Consider the following 16,451-nt stretch of genomic DNA (forward strand, 5'->3'; position numbering starts at 1 on the left):
GACATCCTCAGGACTGCAGCATACAGATGTACATGCTGTAGGAATAGAACCTCAAGCCTCTCCATTAAGATGCAAGTATTCTACTTGTGGTGCTACTAACATAGCTTTAAAACTTTATACCACAATAGAGATACTATTTGCTAAACAAAACAGTTGCACATTGTAAATAGACTTGGCATGAGCAGCAGTGAACTTGGCTTCCCTTAAAACTCACAGTTCCTTGAAAATGCACTTGAAAATAAATTCCACCTGCAAACTCTAGCTTGGGCATTTCACTTTCTCTATCCCTCACAAACATACCATACCCCCAAGGCCTCAACCTTAGTGCAAGACATCTGGACAAAGCCTAAAATAAATAGGGACAGATTATAAATATGGCTCTCATAAACTTAGAAAATTGCAAGAGTAACAGGATTTGTGTTAGTATGCATTTTTCTAAATGATATGACATCTAAAACTGAAATGTCTCATTATTTAGCAACTTCAATCCTTTTTAGGAGGAATATGGGGCAAAAATCTGGACATTCTACAAAAACCTGGACAGCTGAGGGGTATGCTACCTCCCTCATACACACACACACACACACACACACACACACACACACACACACACACACACACACACACACACAAAATAATTCTGGTCAGACTTGAATTAGTTCTGGGAAGGTTGCACTGAACGGCACCGTGCTTGATCTGAAGTGGGTGAAATCCTGGTAGCCAGTGATAATAACTGAACTGCAGCTCAGCAATGTGGAGCATTAAAGCATTTTTAGCAGAGCATTGTTTCATCACTACCTATTGTGTTTGCACATAAGCTGTAGTTATTTCAAACATTTGCCTTTTTTGATTACTACAGAGTACATTTACCCACCAGAGCTACTGTGTTTTGACTTCAGTGTGGAGCTTACCTAGTTGTTGCAGGGCTTGGCTTTTAAGTAAGGTAGCAATGCTTATTTACCATATACCATTAAAGCCACCCAACTAAGTGTGCTAACACACAGACACTGCTGTAAGACACTGGTCTCCAATAAAATGCAATGAGCTTCTGAAAATACTGTAATCCTGTCCTTTTATTACAAATACTGTCATATGCATTTCAATACCCAAGGCTTATACATTATCTAGTTATGTAAATATTCTCTGCATGGCAACAAAAAGACTTTCAATGCTGGTAATTCTTTAACAATATGCTTACTAAAGCTTACTTGCATCTTACAATCTCCGACAAGCTTACCTGATGTTCATTAAACCATGGCTACTTAAACAGAGCAACAGGGCACTGGGACAGTATGCAGTTCCTCAATAATAAGAAGCATAAATCAACAGTATAAAAATCTGATAGAAAACCAGAACATTCTGCAAAATCAAGGACAGATAAAAAGCCACGGTTGTATTTGTGATGTACCTTGGATGGGGGAATGCTCTGCACACTTGCACTGCATAACTGCTCCTTGCCTTCCTTGGACACATCCAGAGCCACTACAATGGAGGGTGGGGTGCAATAAGTATATCATAATTTGAAATGTCTCTGGCTGACAGTCTCATCATCACAAACATGGGGACAAAATGCTCCACACCGGAAGTATATCCCTCATTGGTGAGATCAGATCATAAACTAATCTCACTGGATATCCACATCCCGCCCCCACCCCAAACAAAAAAGACCACAGTGAAGAACTTCTCTAAAGCAAACCTCACACTACTCAAGACTGGTGTGGTATCCTTCAAGGCCCCCGAGCCAGTGGAAACCACAACCCTAGCTGCGGAAGCCCTTACAAATGCCTTCTACGAACACCTCCAGGACTGCATGGATCAGGCAATCCCTAATAAAACCAAGACTCTTTCCACCAAGGGCAAACATCCAGTCTGGTGGACCCCAGCCATAAACAAACTTTACAATAAGAGGAGAAAGCTGTTACATGATAGAGCAAAATCCATAAAAGAGAAGACGCATTTGATCATTATTAGTAAAAAAATACGAGCACTCATAAAATCATCCAAGGCCATCTTTGAGAGAAAAATTGCCATAGATTCAAAAGACAATCATAAGGCCTTCTTCAGCTATGTTAGAAACCTGGGTGGAAACTCCCAGATATGCTCAGAATTAGTTCAAAATGATACAAAAATCACTGAACCCACAGACATTGCCAACATACTGGCAGACAGGTTCAGTGCAAACTTCACCCCCCTCTCCCCCCCAAAAGGAGAGATAACTATCCCAGTGGAGTGCAGCCTCCCAGACATCTCCAATGCGCAGGTGAAAGCTGCTCTCTAAAGCTAAAAACACAGCATCAATGGGACCAGATGGTGTCCCCGGCTGTGTGCTACACGAACTCAATGAGGAACTAAACCCGCACATAAGGCAGCTGTTTAATCTTAGCCTTACCACAGGATATGTGCCCAAGGAGTGGCGTACGGCAACTGTGGTCCCACTCCACAAAGGCGGTGCCTCTACGGACCCTGGTAATTACCGCCCCATAAGCTTAACAAGCCTGGTCTGCAAAGCTATGGAGAGGATCATAATGGAACTCATAAACAAAGACATAGGGGACTTGCAGACATTGGACCCGTCCCAGTTTGGCTTTGTCAAGGGCAGATCATGCCTTTTGAGCTTGGTTGACTTCTTCGAAACAGTCACCAAGGCCATTGATGAGGGAAAGGCAGTCCATACAGCCTACCTTGACCTTGCAAAAGCTTTCGACGCAATACCCCACTCGGGTATTATAGAGAAACTTACCAGCTTAAATGTAAACCCATATGTCACAAGATGGGTTGCAAACTGGCTAAAGGACAGAACCCACAGGGTTAGAGTAGCTGGCACCATGTCAGACTCCAAGCCAGTCACAAGTGGTGTCCCACAGGCCTCAGTCCTTGGTCGCCTGTTGTTCGGCATCTACTTCTCAGAAGTACAGGCAAACATAGGAGGACTACGGCTGACAAAGTTTGCAGATGACTGCAAACTGGGAGCCATAGTGGGAAGTACATCGGACACAGATATCCTTCAGAGGGGTCTCACGGAAACTGATAGCTGGTGCCAGAGCCATGGCCTGAAGTTAAATGCCAAAAAATGTATAGTCATACCCTTCGGGAAAAACAAGGTAACCCCAAGCTACCATATAGGTGGCAATCCACTAAGCACAGAAGAGGTTATCAGGGACCTGAGGACCCAGGTTGACAGTGGCTTTTCTTTTGACACTCACATTGCTAAAGTGGTTAGAAAAACCTTCTACATTGCCCACCTGATCATGAAGGGATTCACATCCAGATCAAGTGAGGTCATTGTTCCCCTGTACTCTTCACTTATCAGACCAATGATTGAGTACAATGCCCCATTCGGGATGTATCTCACCCGACACCTGCAGCAATTGGAGAGACCCCAAAAGTTCCTCACCAAAAGGATAAAGGGACTCCAAAATCTGTCATATGCTGCCAGACTGAAGAAACTCCAGCTCTATTCAGTCACATACCGTTTGCTCAGAGGTGACCTGTGCCTGACATACAAGGCCATGTCCAACCCGGAATTAATGGACATGCTCCACCTCAAAAAATCCAAATCTACCAGATCCACTAGAGCAAGTGACTTAAACCTTAGCACGGATATAAATAGGACATGCTGGAGGGATAGATTTGTCACCCAGAGACTCCCTATGTTGTGGAATAAAATCCCGGTCCATGTGAGGCAGAGCACCTCGCTGGCTCTGTTCAAGAGAAATCTTGACCGGTGGATGGGAGATCATAGGTTTACCCCGGGAATCATCTCTGTATCACTGCTGGACAGAGGCACAACAAACTAATGGGCACAGTATTTTTTAACATAAGGGGTGGCGTAAGCCACAAAACTCTGGGCTAGGCTTATAAATGCCTTAGGGCAGATAGCCTAGTATAAACCTATGAACCTATGGCTCTAAGACTCATACCTCTCAACTTCAGAGCAAGAAATCTGGACAAAGCCATACATAGAACTAGAAGTGGGACACAGGCCCAAAAATAAGGCCAATTTTTAAATATTGCTCTTATTAACTTAAATAGAACAGTAGTAGATCTTGCATTAGTACGAATTTTCTGAAGGGTATAAAATCTGAAACTCAAATGTAAATGTCTGCCATTATTTTCTAACTTCAAGCTTTAATGACTTGCCACTAATTTGCCAGAAAACCACAAGTTTATGAAAAACGGACCAAAATGTGATGCATAATACCTGTCAAAAAGGGACACCTTTTTAGTAGTAACATTGTTAACTTGAGCAGCTAACAAAATAAGAGCATCTACATGCATTTCTGAAATAAAAGTAAAGTAATCTATAACTCTGATCATTAGTTATATACAATTATAAACCCTCCACATTTTCTTCCAAAATTGCCAGTTTTGAGGAGGGATTATTAGGGGAGAGCAACATTTTGAGCCAAAATTGGGGACAATTGAGAGGTTTGGATATTCCTAATCTACAGTGATTTGCACGTACCTCTCAACCTCTTAATGCAGGAAATCTGGACAAGGCCAAATATATTGGGGGAACATACAAACACTACTAAAAATTGCTCTTGTATAAACTTAAGACAGTCTTGCATTAACATGCATTTTTCTGAAGGTTATGACGTCTGAAACTATGTGTCATTTAGTGACTTCATTCCTAAATGATTTGCTAGAAAACCACAAATTTTATGAGAAACAAACCAAAAATAAGAAGCAAATATCTATTCATTCTGCAAAGATATGGACAACTGAGAGGTATAGTTCAATCGGGGCTGAGTTCGCTATCCCCCCCTCACAAAATCATGGTCGAATGGAGCCTCCCCCTGCAGCCATTCCAATGTCCCATTCCTTGGTTATTTTGCCCTATTTGCCATAAACACTGTAATGTGCATACTGCTTTACTTCTGCGATGATTTAGGATTTCATTTGAAAGTTTTATTTTGCATTTTGCAGCACAAACCCTAATACATATCTGTTAAACAAAGCAATGCAGTCTTACAATGAAAATAGACTAACACTAAAACTTCTCTGCCCTTGAAACTCACATGCATTGAAACCCACATTCAAAGAAAATACATTTTGCCAGTGGCAGATAAATATTAACTCTGGGCTGTCTTCAAAATCATAGGCCCCTCGAACATAACATACACATGCTCTTTGATACACCTTCCTGACTGTATTACATTATATTCCTTGTACAATACAGTACAGTTGTTAGAGGGCATTTTAAAATTATTGTTTTGAACATTTTTCCAGTAAACAATGAAACAAAAGGCATACACTACTGACAAAACTGCCCAATTCAGAACATTTCCATCATAAAAAGTCTACTTAACCTTCTATAGTCCACCAGTATCAGTAAAAAATATGCACAATCTCTGAAGTCGTAAAATCCACATTAAAGAAATTTGTAACTAATAAAGAGGTTGCTGCTTTATATGTCATTATTTAATCTACAAATAAAGTACCTGTTAACCTTGAAGAATAAATTGCCTTTGTTGCATGCAATAAAAAAATGATAAGCTAGTAATACTGCAATAGGGAATGGATAGCAAACTGATAACAGGTTCATAGTTACTAGGTATCTTTACCAAAAGGACTGCAGCATCCACCCCCTTTACAACACAGTACAGTATCAGCAATGCATCTACCTACTGTGGGAGTAGAACCCACAGCCTTCAGCATCAAAAGCAAGGACACTATCTGTTGTGCTATTAACAATGCAAGCAGACTAAACATAAGCAGCACTAAACTTTTGCTTCCCTGCAGCTCTCAGCTCGTAAAATCTACTTGACACTCAGCTGTATCTCTGAACTTTGCAGCACAAGAAATCTGGAAAATTTGGGGGGGGGGAGGCCAAAAACCAGGGACACATTTTAAACATTGCTTGTATAATGTTGGAAAGTTGCTAGAATAAAATGCTGCGTTACCACCATACATTTCACTGCCACGTCTTGAACCCAGGGGACCCTGTGCAAAACAGTCAGAGCAACATACCACTACACCAACTCAGCTGTTTTGTGAAAGAGGAAGACTGAAACTTAAATGGCTACCATTTAGTGAATTCAGTTCTCACCATAGCACAGCTGTCAACCTCTTAGCACAAAATACCTGAACAAAGCCAATAATGGGTGAATACAGCCCCCAAACGTTCAGTGAATTCAGTTCTCACCATAGCTCTCAACCTCTTTGCAAAGAACACCCGGACAAAGCCAGTAATGGGGGAATATAGCCCCCAAACATATTCAGTGACTTCAGTTCTTACCGTAGCTCTCAACCTTAGCACAAAATTTGGATGAAGCCAATAAATACCTGAACAAAGCCAATACTGGGTGAATACAGCCCCCAAACATATTCAGTGAATTCAGTTCTTGCCATAGCTCTCAACCTTAGCACAAAACCTGGATGAAGCCAATAATGTGGGGGGGGGATATAGTCCCAAAGACAGGGATACATTTCAAATATCCATCTTGTACACTTAAAAAATTGGTAGAATAAAAGCTTTTGTTACCATGCACTTTCTGAAGAATATGAAGTCTGATATTGAAATGAGTGCCCATTTTTTTAACATTTGTTAACCAGGAAAGTCTGACTTGGAAAATAAGCTAATTTTTAGCAGAGGCCCAGGGAGAAACACTCCAGACAGCCAAGAATCAAACAAAAGAACATGTAGCTGTCAGGCAACAAGGACACAAATACAGAAACCACAGATTTTATGAGGAACAGAAAAAGTATGAGGGAAAAGCCTGCAACATTTTTACAAATGGTGGTGGGTAGGGAATTCAGGCTCTTGCCACTTGGGCCCACACACACACACACACACACACACACACACACACACACACACACACACACACACACACACACCTTACTAAAGCTGCCTGTTTCAGCTCCACTAAAGCGTCCCATCTTCCGTACACACACACACACCTGCCTTACTAAAGCTGCCTGTTTCAGCTCCACTAAAGCATCCCATCTTCTGTACACACACACACACACCTACCTTACTAAAGCTGCTTGTTTCAGCTCCACTAAAGCGTCCCATCTTCCGTACACACACACACACCTACCTTACTAAAGCTGCCTGTTTCAGCTCCACTAAAGCGTCCCATCTTCCGTACACACACACACACACCTACCTTACTAAAGCTGCCTGTTTCAGCTCCACTAAAGCGTCCCATCTTCTATCTGTTTCGGTTCCCGCTCGCAAGGGCCCCATCTTCCATCCATTCCCGCTCGCTTGCAAGAGTCCCATCTTCAGTAAGGTCCAAAACTGTCCGTTTCAGCTCCCGCGCGATGATGTCACAACTGTTCATTTTAGTTCCCGCTCGCAAACTTCGCGTGATGATGTCAGCACACCTGCGACTGGGCTTCTTAAAGAAGAATGCCTTAAAAAAAAAAAAAAAAAAACTTTTTTTTTTAAATCAAAAGATTAACTCAGCGGATTCCAGGGGGGTGCAAGTGCACCCACTTGCACCTGCCTGCGGGCGCCCTTGCCAACCAGTATTCCCTCCTAGCCTGGTGTATATTTTCTATCTCAGATTTTTTCCTGCATTCCGTCCTTATTTTAATGGCTTCCTGGATTTCTGAATTCCACTGCCAGGTTTTTTGATGTACCTTATTTCCATGCCTAGCCACGTATTTGTTCTGTAGTCCTCACACATGCTGTTTTGGCATTATGGCATGACAAGAATTTACGCAAAAAGAAGATGCTACCTTGTCAAAAGAATTCACAAGGAGAAAAGAAGTGCACCTTTAAAAAAAGTCTATGAGAATGAATTCATAAAACACATCAGCATATATTAAAAAAGCAGTATTAAGGAGTATTACAAAAAGGAAACAAGGCATAACGGAAAAAGCACAAAAGCAATGGCAGTACAATGTTATCAAGGTAACGACTCAGTTCATATTTAAAGCACTGGTATCTGTGTACAAAATAAAAAAAATTGCATTACTGCTTGGCAGTGACATACTTCAGAGGAGAATCTTTTTTATCAGTCTTAGTATTGGTACTGTCCACTTGGGTGTTCAGATAGAAGTCAATGAACCAAGAACATTATTCAGTAAGCAGAACAGATTTTTTTTCACTATTAAGTTATAAAAAAACACGAAGCAAGCATTCATTATGTAGTCATTTAAGATAAATGTCAATGCAGTGACAAAAACAGTCATTACAACAAAAGAAGAAGCCTACCCAAAATCCTCACTGCAAAATAAAATAAGTATGCCTCCAGACCCAAAGAAGCACTAACAACAATCTCACAGCTTTTAACTATAACAATCTCCCTACTTTCAAAAGAAACCTCAAGTCCCACCTAGTAAAAATTGTCTGAATGCTCCTCCTTCAAAGATTATTGCTAATAGTTCTTGAATTTGTATACCCCTTGTACTGAAACTCTGCTAAGGTAAAATTTTCTGTCTAAATTAGGATTGCCACCTTCCTTCACGGCTAAAACCGGAGCAAAGCCATGCCCCTCACATCACCAGTAACCCCGCCCACCCCAACCCCCTCTCCCGCCAACATACTGCCTATTTTGTGACGTCACGACAGCATCACTCAATGGGAATGCCCTCTTTTTTCATTCCCGCCGCCTGCTTTTGGCTGATTTACTATGCTTTTCTGTAAAAAAAGCATAGTAAATCAGCCGATTTACAAACTCCGATAGTCTGTTTCCATTTTGAAACAGAATACCGGAGTTTGTACAGTGTTTTCCGGACTACCGGAGAATCAGTTTGATTTCCTGATAGTCCGGAAAAAAAATGGAGGGGTGGCAAGCCTAGTCTAAATATTTCTAAATTTAAATTTTTGCTGTATGTCACTCATTTATAAAATAACTTTCTCTCATAGCTCTACTATTGCCACCTTTCTTCTTTCTTAGCCATTCACTTTATTTCAGTCATTTAACTATATTGCCACTTTTGTCTCTCTCTCTCTCTCTATACAGTATTCATTCTTCTTACTGTAAAACTTAAACCCTTTGCTTTTCCACTGTGCTATGCATTCTTAATTGTGAAATATGATTGTATTTGATTTTCTATATATTTGACATGAACAGTCCCAACGATTCTATGCACATTTTGTCCTTTTTCACAGATTATGTACCTACCAAAAACTTTCTATTTTGCTGTTTTCTTGTTTATATCTTTATTAGATGTTCTTCATATTGATCACTACTGTAATAGCCTAAGCTGTATGGGTTTTATACTGAAGGATATAACAAGCGGCCAGCTTCCAAAGCTTCAGGACACCGCCTGTACACCTAAACTATTAGTTGGTTCATGCTGAGCTGACTAAAAAGACAGGTTTGTATGCTGAGCCCTTCAGATCTTTCCTGCCATCGAAGAATAGGCTCGTCTGAGGCTTTTGAGGATAGTGGATCAGCTTGTGCTGTTCCTTTCTGGGCAGATAAGTTCACTTTTGGGGGAAAAAAACTTCCTTAAAAAAATCGCTTGTTTGATAACATGTTCCTGTTCAGGAAAGTTATTTTAAAGACAGGAGTTTGTGTTTTAATGGACTGTCACAAGATTGTATTATACTTTTAAATGAGGGTACTCTGTTTTCCTTTCTGTTTAAAAGTTGTTTAAAGTATTTAAAGACATTATTTCTGTGGAGGAATTGTGTTTATTTTACTTTTTGGTTCTGGCAAAGTGTTTTAAAGAATGTTTTGCTATGTTTTTCCCTATAGTGTACCACCTACAGCTACTATGAACCGCAAACTAGCCATGTCCTCTGCAACTTTTGAGTCTGCTCAGTGGGCAAGAGAGAGCCACTCTTGTCAGTCCTAAGAGAGTGAACAGGGAAGGCATCCCTGTTTTTTATTTTAACACCTTTATTAAATTATCACTTAAGACATATACAAACGTACATTAACAGAAAAGAAAACAAACCATTTTAACCTTTTTTCATTTAAATACAATATACATTACATATATTTTTTTCTACTATAATCAGTCCAACATTATAAAAAATTGCTGTATTCCTGTCTTCCCTTAAACCTCACTCTTCCTGCTCCTCCTCCTGTACATTATTATGCATGTATTGTTCCTAGAAGTTCCATTTATTTCTATGTAATTTGCTCTTTCCCTTTTTAAAGATCCCTCTTCCAGTTATTTTATCTTTTTTATAATATTCAATACCTCATATACAGTTGGTGTAGACTTTGATTTTAATTTTCTAGTAATTGCACTTTTGGCAGCCAACAGAATTACTCAGAACAACAAGACAAAAAGAGCCAAAGAACCTCTAATACGAAATGGCAGGAGTACCAATAAACAATCTCCAAGGATACGACCGTGACTAATTTAAGTCCACAAGAATCAGAGGTAATAGTCCATAAAATCCACAAAGTTGTTTATTCCACTGGAACAAAACAAAGTAACAAAACCCACGGAGAAATCACAAACAATATCAGTTAAGCGCTTTTTCCAGGGATCAATCCCAGGCTTCTTCAGAACAATTCTGCCCAAGCACACCATAGGCTTAAATAACAGTGCTGACATCATGTGACCCATCATTTTAAAAAACATATAATTCCCAACCCCAATTTTTTAATATATAATTAATGAACATGATGTAGTTTCATTTAAAAACTGACACGAAAAACTGAGCACAAGAACATTTCTAAGAGACCTGGAACCACGTATTACAAAAAATAAGTTAAAAAATATACTAAAAAATACCTTAAAATAAAGGTATATTAGTAGTTCAATACTATTTAATATTGGCTTGTAAAAATAGTCAAAGTAATTTACTCTAAATAGATGTAAACTCATGCCAACTATAAGGTGGCAGAACTAATGTAAAAATCCATCTATAAACGTCCCATAACTAATCTAAAACAAAGAAGATAACAAAGGCAACAAGTTGCAAAGTAACAAAATAAGATGGTGTAAATGTGTCTATAACCTAGCCGACCTTAATTTAAGAACACTAATAATACTAATGTGATCATTTAATCCTGGAGGTTTCCCTGCATCCAGTTTTAATTGCCATAGCAATTCCCTGTATTCCAGTCTAGTCTCCCAAGTTCCTCCCCTAGGATCAATGTCCACCTGTTCCAAAACAAAAAACTTGAGATTCAAGTTGGGACAATTAAGGGAATGCTTAAAAAAGGCATTAGATTCTTTCCTAGTTCTAACTTCGTAAAGGTGCTCATATACTCTCCTACTCAAATGCCTCTCAGTTTTTCCTGTGTAAAAACTAGAACAATTAATGTACATCCCTAAATAAACCACTCTGTTTGATTTACAATTAAAATGCCGCAAGGCATTAATATGAAAGTTTCTAGAGGAAATATACAAAGAAGTGGTATTAAACATAAAGGAGCATTGATGACACGATCCACATTTAAAAGTGCCCTTCTTTTTATTATTGTTATTGCTTATCCATTCTCTGTTCCCTCTCTCTAAATGGTCTTTGAGGTTCAAATCCCTCTTTCTAACAAACCTAGGATGAGGGGGTATGTAATCTGATATTTTATCATTAACTTTTAAAACATGCCAAAATTTTTTAATAACCTTCTCTATCTCATCTGATGTTTCAGTATAGGTATGAACAAAAATACCAGGACCATATTCCAAATCAGTAGAGGCTATCATATTGGTAATAGTCCCTTTCCCTAAAAGTGGGAAATAACTACTTTCCCTGTTGCTATTGACCTCCTCTATCTGTTGGTCAATAAGAGTTTCCGGGTAATTCCTCTCTAAAAATAAACTTTTAATAAAACCTAACTCCTTAATAAATTTGTCAAACTTACTAGTCATTCTAGAGGCCCTTATTAACTGCCCCTTCACAATCCCCTTTTTTTGATACAAGGGGTGGCCACTGTTGAAATGCAAGTACATGTTGGAAAAGGTCTTTTTCGGAATATTTTGGACTGGAAACAATTGTTTGGAACATCTTTATATAAAGTAATGTCCAAATAATCCAGTTTTTCTTCAGCAACAGCAATAGTGAAACTCAAAAAATCTGATGTCTGATTAATACAAGAAAAAAAATTGTCCAATTCATGCTTGGTTCCCTTCCATAATATACAAATGTCGTCTAAAAATCTACTGTAATGTATTATATAATTGTTCCAATCTGTCTCAAATATAAATCTCTTTTCCCAAAAATATAAAACACAATTGGCATACAAGGGGGTACAAGATGCCCCCATGGCCACACCTTTCCTTTGGTGATAATATTCCCCATTAAAATATAAAAAATTGTTGTTAAGAACTGTTTCAGTGAATTCTAAAACTAAGTTGATAGTTTGGCTGTGTAACCCTGATTCCCCTACTAAAATGTTGGAGAACCATTCCATCCCCACAGTGTGTGGATTACTGGGAAAAGTTCCACAACATCTATAGTCACCATTAATAATTCCTTTTGAAACATGCCTTTATTGATCTTTTTCAAAAACTCCCATGAATCCTTACATAAATGCTGTATAGAATTCAAAAATTTCTTGACAGTGGCATCCACAAATAAGGCTAAAGGTTCAGTTATACCTCCTGCCCCAGCAACAATAGGTCTAAATTTTATGTTTTCTATACCTTTGTGAGTCTTGGGAATACCAAAAATTGTAGGTATTTTTGGTTGATCCACCTTCAAAAAATTGTAAGTTTTCTCATTAAAGGTACCCTGTAGCAGGTGGTCATATAAATAATAATTTATTTTGGCATAGGCTACATTAATTTCATTATGGGAAACCAATTCATATTGACCCGTATCCTGTAATATATTGTACATGAAAATCTCATAATCATTATTGTACATCAAAACTACCCCCCCCCCCCACCTTTGTCCGGTTTCATTGCCCTAACTCTGTGCTCCTTAAGAATCTCAAGGACTTCCAAGTCCTCTTTTGAAAAATTGTTTTCATTGTAACTCCCTTTCTGCTTAAAAGACCTAATTTCTCTTTCAACTAGTTCCTCAAAAATTCTTAAAGAGGGGTGAATGGGTGGGTTAAAAGTACTTTTCTTAGCAAGGTCCGTATTCGACTGCTTTTGCCCTTTAAATAGTATGTTCAAATTAAGCTGTCTTAAAAACATTTTCAATTCAATAATGGTGTTGGCAGGTGATCCAGAACGTAAAGGCGCAAATTGAAAGCCCTTGGTAAAAAAACTAAAAAAATGATCAGTCATAATTAGTTCTGTAAAATTAAAAATGGTAAAATTACTTTGTTTACAAATCACTGATGACGAAAAAGCTAGTTCTGGATCATCCAAAAGTCCCCCAACCTCAATGCCTGCCTCAGAACTTAAATCCAATACATTCAATGGTTCCAGTTCGTTCCTTGAAAAATGTTCCCCCTGCCCCCCCCCCCCCGGTAATGAAAATCCTGAGCTGAGGCATTTTTGCCTTTTTCAGCTATTCTCTCGCTCCTTCTCAGGACTTGAGGTTCATTGGAAAAGGCATTAGTTCGATTAGTATTAAAATCTTCCTCAACATTCCCTTGAAATACATTATCCTGCAAATTAATGTGTTTTTTAAAACTGGGTAACGGGAATGCTCTCCCCTCCCGATATTCCTGCAGATCTCTCTCCAGTTTTTTGATTTTTCTATCAAATATTTTGTTACGATGATAATCTACTTCCTTAAAAACATTTTCATACCTCATTTTCTCTTTCTCAACCATGTTGTCCTTGTTCAACTTCTGATTAAAATTATTTAATTCTTTTAAAAGACAATCACCTTTATTTTCATAGTCCCTAATCATCAGATTAAGTACTTCAATACCAGCCCTGTTAAACACCTCACACAGTTGTTGGTGAAGAGTACTGTCTGGCCGGGCATTGTTGGGTTACTTAAAAAAACGTAACTCTTTAGGTACTCGATTCACATTGACACATTGTTTTAAATAGTCTATTTCAAGCTGATTGGTTCTTAATGCATATGATTTGTCACTAAATATTTTAAAATAATCATTAAAGTTATTCAAATTACCAGAGTTTGTACCTTCGGTAAAATAAATTTTTTAGTGGTCCAGGTCTCAAAATTCAATTCAGAGTAATTATTTACGTTCACATTGTGTCCATCAAAACCCTTATTCATCCCCAAATCTCCAGCGTCTTTGTGCAAATTGTTATTTCCCCTCCGTGGGTTAAGGCCATTCTCATTCTGATCGGCCCCATCAGTCTGTTAGCCTCAGTCACTTCTGTTCAATTTGGCGCTTTCTCTGTACGCCTAATAACGTTCTCCGTATTTTGTTGTTGGTTGCCTGGGAGACCAGACCCGGTCTCTGAATCACCATGCACCAACTGGTTGTTTAACTCAGTTAATAAATCCAAAACTTTGTTAAATTCGCTTCTTGTAACTGGTGTATTGTCACTGTTTTCTGTTGGAACACAATCTCTAAATAATGAAGGAATTCCTTCTGAGTTGTCGGTCCCCTGCTCGTCAGACATAATAACTCGGAACAACAAGACAGAAAGAGCCAAAGAACCTCTAATACGAAACGGCAGGAGTACCAATAAACAATCTCCAAGGATTCGATCGTGACTAATTTAAGTCCACAAAAATCAGAGGCAATAGTCCTTAAAATCCACAAAGTTGTTTATTCCACTGGAACAAAACGAAGTAACAAAACCCACGGTGAAATCACAAACAATATCAGTTAAGCGCTTTCTCCTGGGATCAATCCCAGGCTTCTTCAGAACAATTCTGCCCATCACACCATAGGCTTAAATAACAGTGCTGACGTCATGTGACCCATCATTTTAAAAAACATATAATTCCCAACCCCAATTTTTTAATACATAATTAATGAACATGATGTAGTCTTATCATCTGCTTATCATCTTATTTTGTTACATTGGAACTTGTTGCCTTTGTTATCTTCTTTGTTTTAGATTAGTTATGGGACGTTTATAGATGGATTTTTAGATTAGTTCTGCCACCTTATAGTTGGCATGAGTTTACGTCTATTTAGAGTGAATTACTTTGACTATTTTTACAAGCCAATATTAAATAGTATTGAACTACTAATATACCTTTATTTTAAGGTATTTTTTAGTATATTTTTTAACTTATTTTTTGTAATATGTGGTTCCAGGTCTCTTAGAAATGTTCTTGTGCTCAGTTTTTCGTGTCAGTTTCTAAATGAAACTACATCATGTTCATTAATTATGTATTAAAAAATTGGGGTTGGGAATTATATGTTTTTTAAAATGATGGGTCACATGACGTCAACACTGTTATTTAAGCCTATGGTGTGCTTGGGCAGAATTGTTCTGAAGAAGCCTGGGATTGATCCCTGGAGAAAGCGCTTAACTGATATTGTTTGTGATTTCACCATGGGTTTTGTTACTTTATTTTGTTCAAGTGGAATAAACAACTTTGTGGATTTTATGGACTATTGCCTCTGATTCTTGTGGATTTAAATTAGTCACGGTCGAATCCTTGGAGATTGTTTATTGGTAGCCAACAGAATTAAACTTAATAAATAAGACCTTACTATGTCTAGGCAATTAAGATCATGTATCCTAACTCAAAAGAATCATTTCCTTACTTACAGCCATGTGCTCACCCAGTATTTCTGTTACAATACTCTGTAGGTAATTTTTAAAATCTGCAAACCCATTACACTTCCAAAACATATGATGTTAAGTTGTCAATCACGCCTTCATTCTTGCTGGTTGGGATTGGAGATGATCCTCGGCTCCAACTCGGCCATCTTCTATAGCTCGAGAGCTGTTTACTGGCTCGAGGCTACCCCTTATCCCATGATGCCTAGCGCTAGCTACCCAGATCTGATTTGCTGCTTCAGCTGCGAGGTTCCTGGTTACTGGCTCAGGCTTGTATAACTTTATTAATCTGCCTTTTTTTTTTGTCAGATTAGGGCTTTTTGTATTGCAATTATTGTTATTTGATAGGTGATAAGTTGTAGATTTAGTTTAGTGTGAACTCGTTTAAATTAGAGAGATGCCTCCCCCACCCCACCCCCCACTTAGTCTTTTGGTTAGGTAGCCGTTTGAGTTAGAGGCTTCCTAGTCTTAAAAAAAAAAAAAAAAAAAAAAAAAAAAATCTATCTTTTATTGTGTTTTTTGTGGTAGTGTCTGTTTTAGTTCTTAGTGTTGCTGGCCTGTTGGCCAAAGTAGTTTAGAGTTGTGATTTCTCCTTTTACTGGATATGTCTAAGCAATCCAAAGTGTCGGGATTCAAGAAGTGTGACTCATGCTGTCAGAAGATGTCTCTGACAGATGGGTACACTTCTTGCATCTATTGCCTAGGTGCAGTGCACCTGCAGAACTCTTGTTCTATCTGCCATGCATTTAGCCCAAGAGTTCTGCAGGAGCGCAAGAACAAACTTATTTTGAGGGGTCTTCTCAAGCCTCAGGATTCACCAACCAAGGCTCAGCCAGTGAAATCCCCTAAACTGGCCAAATCATCGTCTCTCACCTCGGAGCCATCATTGGCCCAAGCCTTGCCTACTACCTCTTCGGTCCCAGCTGGAACCAAGGAGACTGCTTCCTCGTCTGCACCACTAGTAC

General features: G+C 38.7%; 1 protein-coding gene across 1 annotated transcript in view; it reads left to right on the forward strand.

Annotated features, from left to right (window-relative positions):
* The window catches only part of LOC122797090, a 2,479,517-nt gene that overhangs the window by 684,527 nt on the left and 1,778,539 nt on the right, over nucleotides 1-16,451 (forward strand). The gene's annotated exons all lie outside the window — the stretch shown is intronic.

The sequence above is a fragment of the Protopterus annectens genome, chromosome 3.part0, assembly GCF_019279795.1.
Source record: "Protopterus annectens isolate FY-2018-M chromosome 3.part0, PAN1.0, whole genome shotgun sequence".
Taxonomy (NCBI): Eukaryota; Metazoa; Chordata; order Ceratodontiformes; family Protopteridae; genus Protopterus; species Protopterus annectens.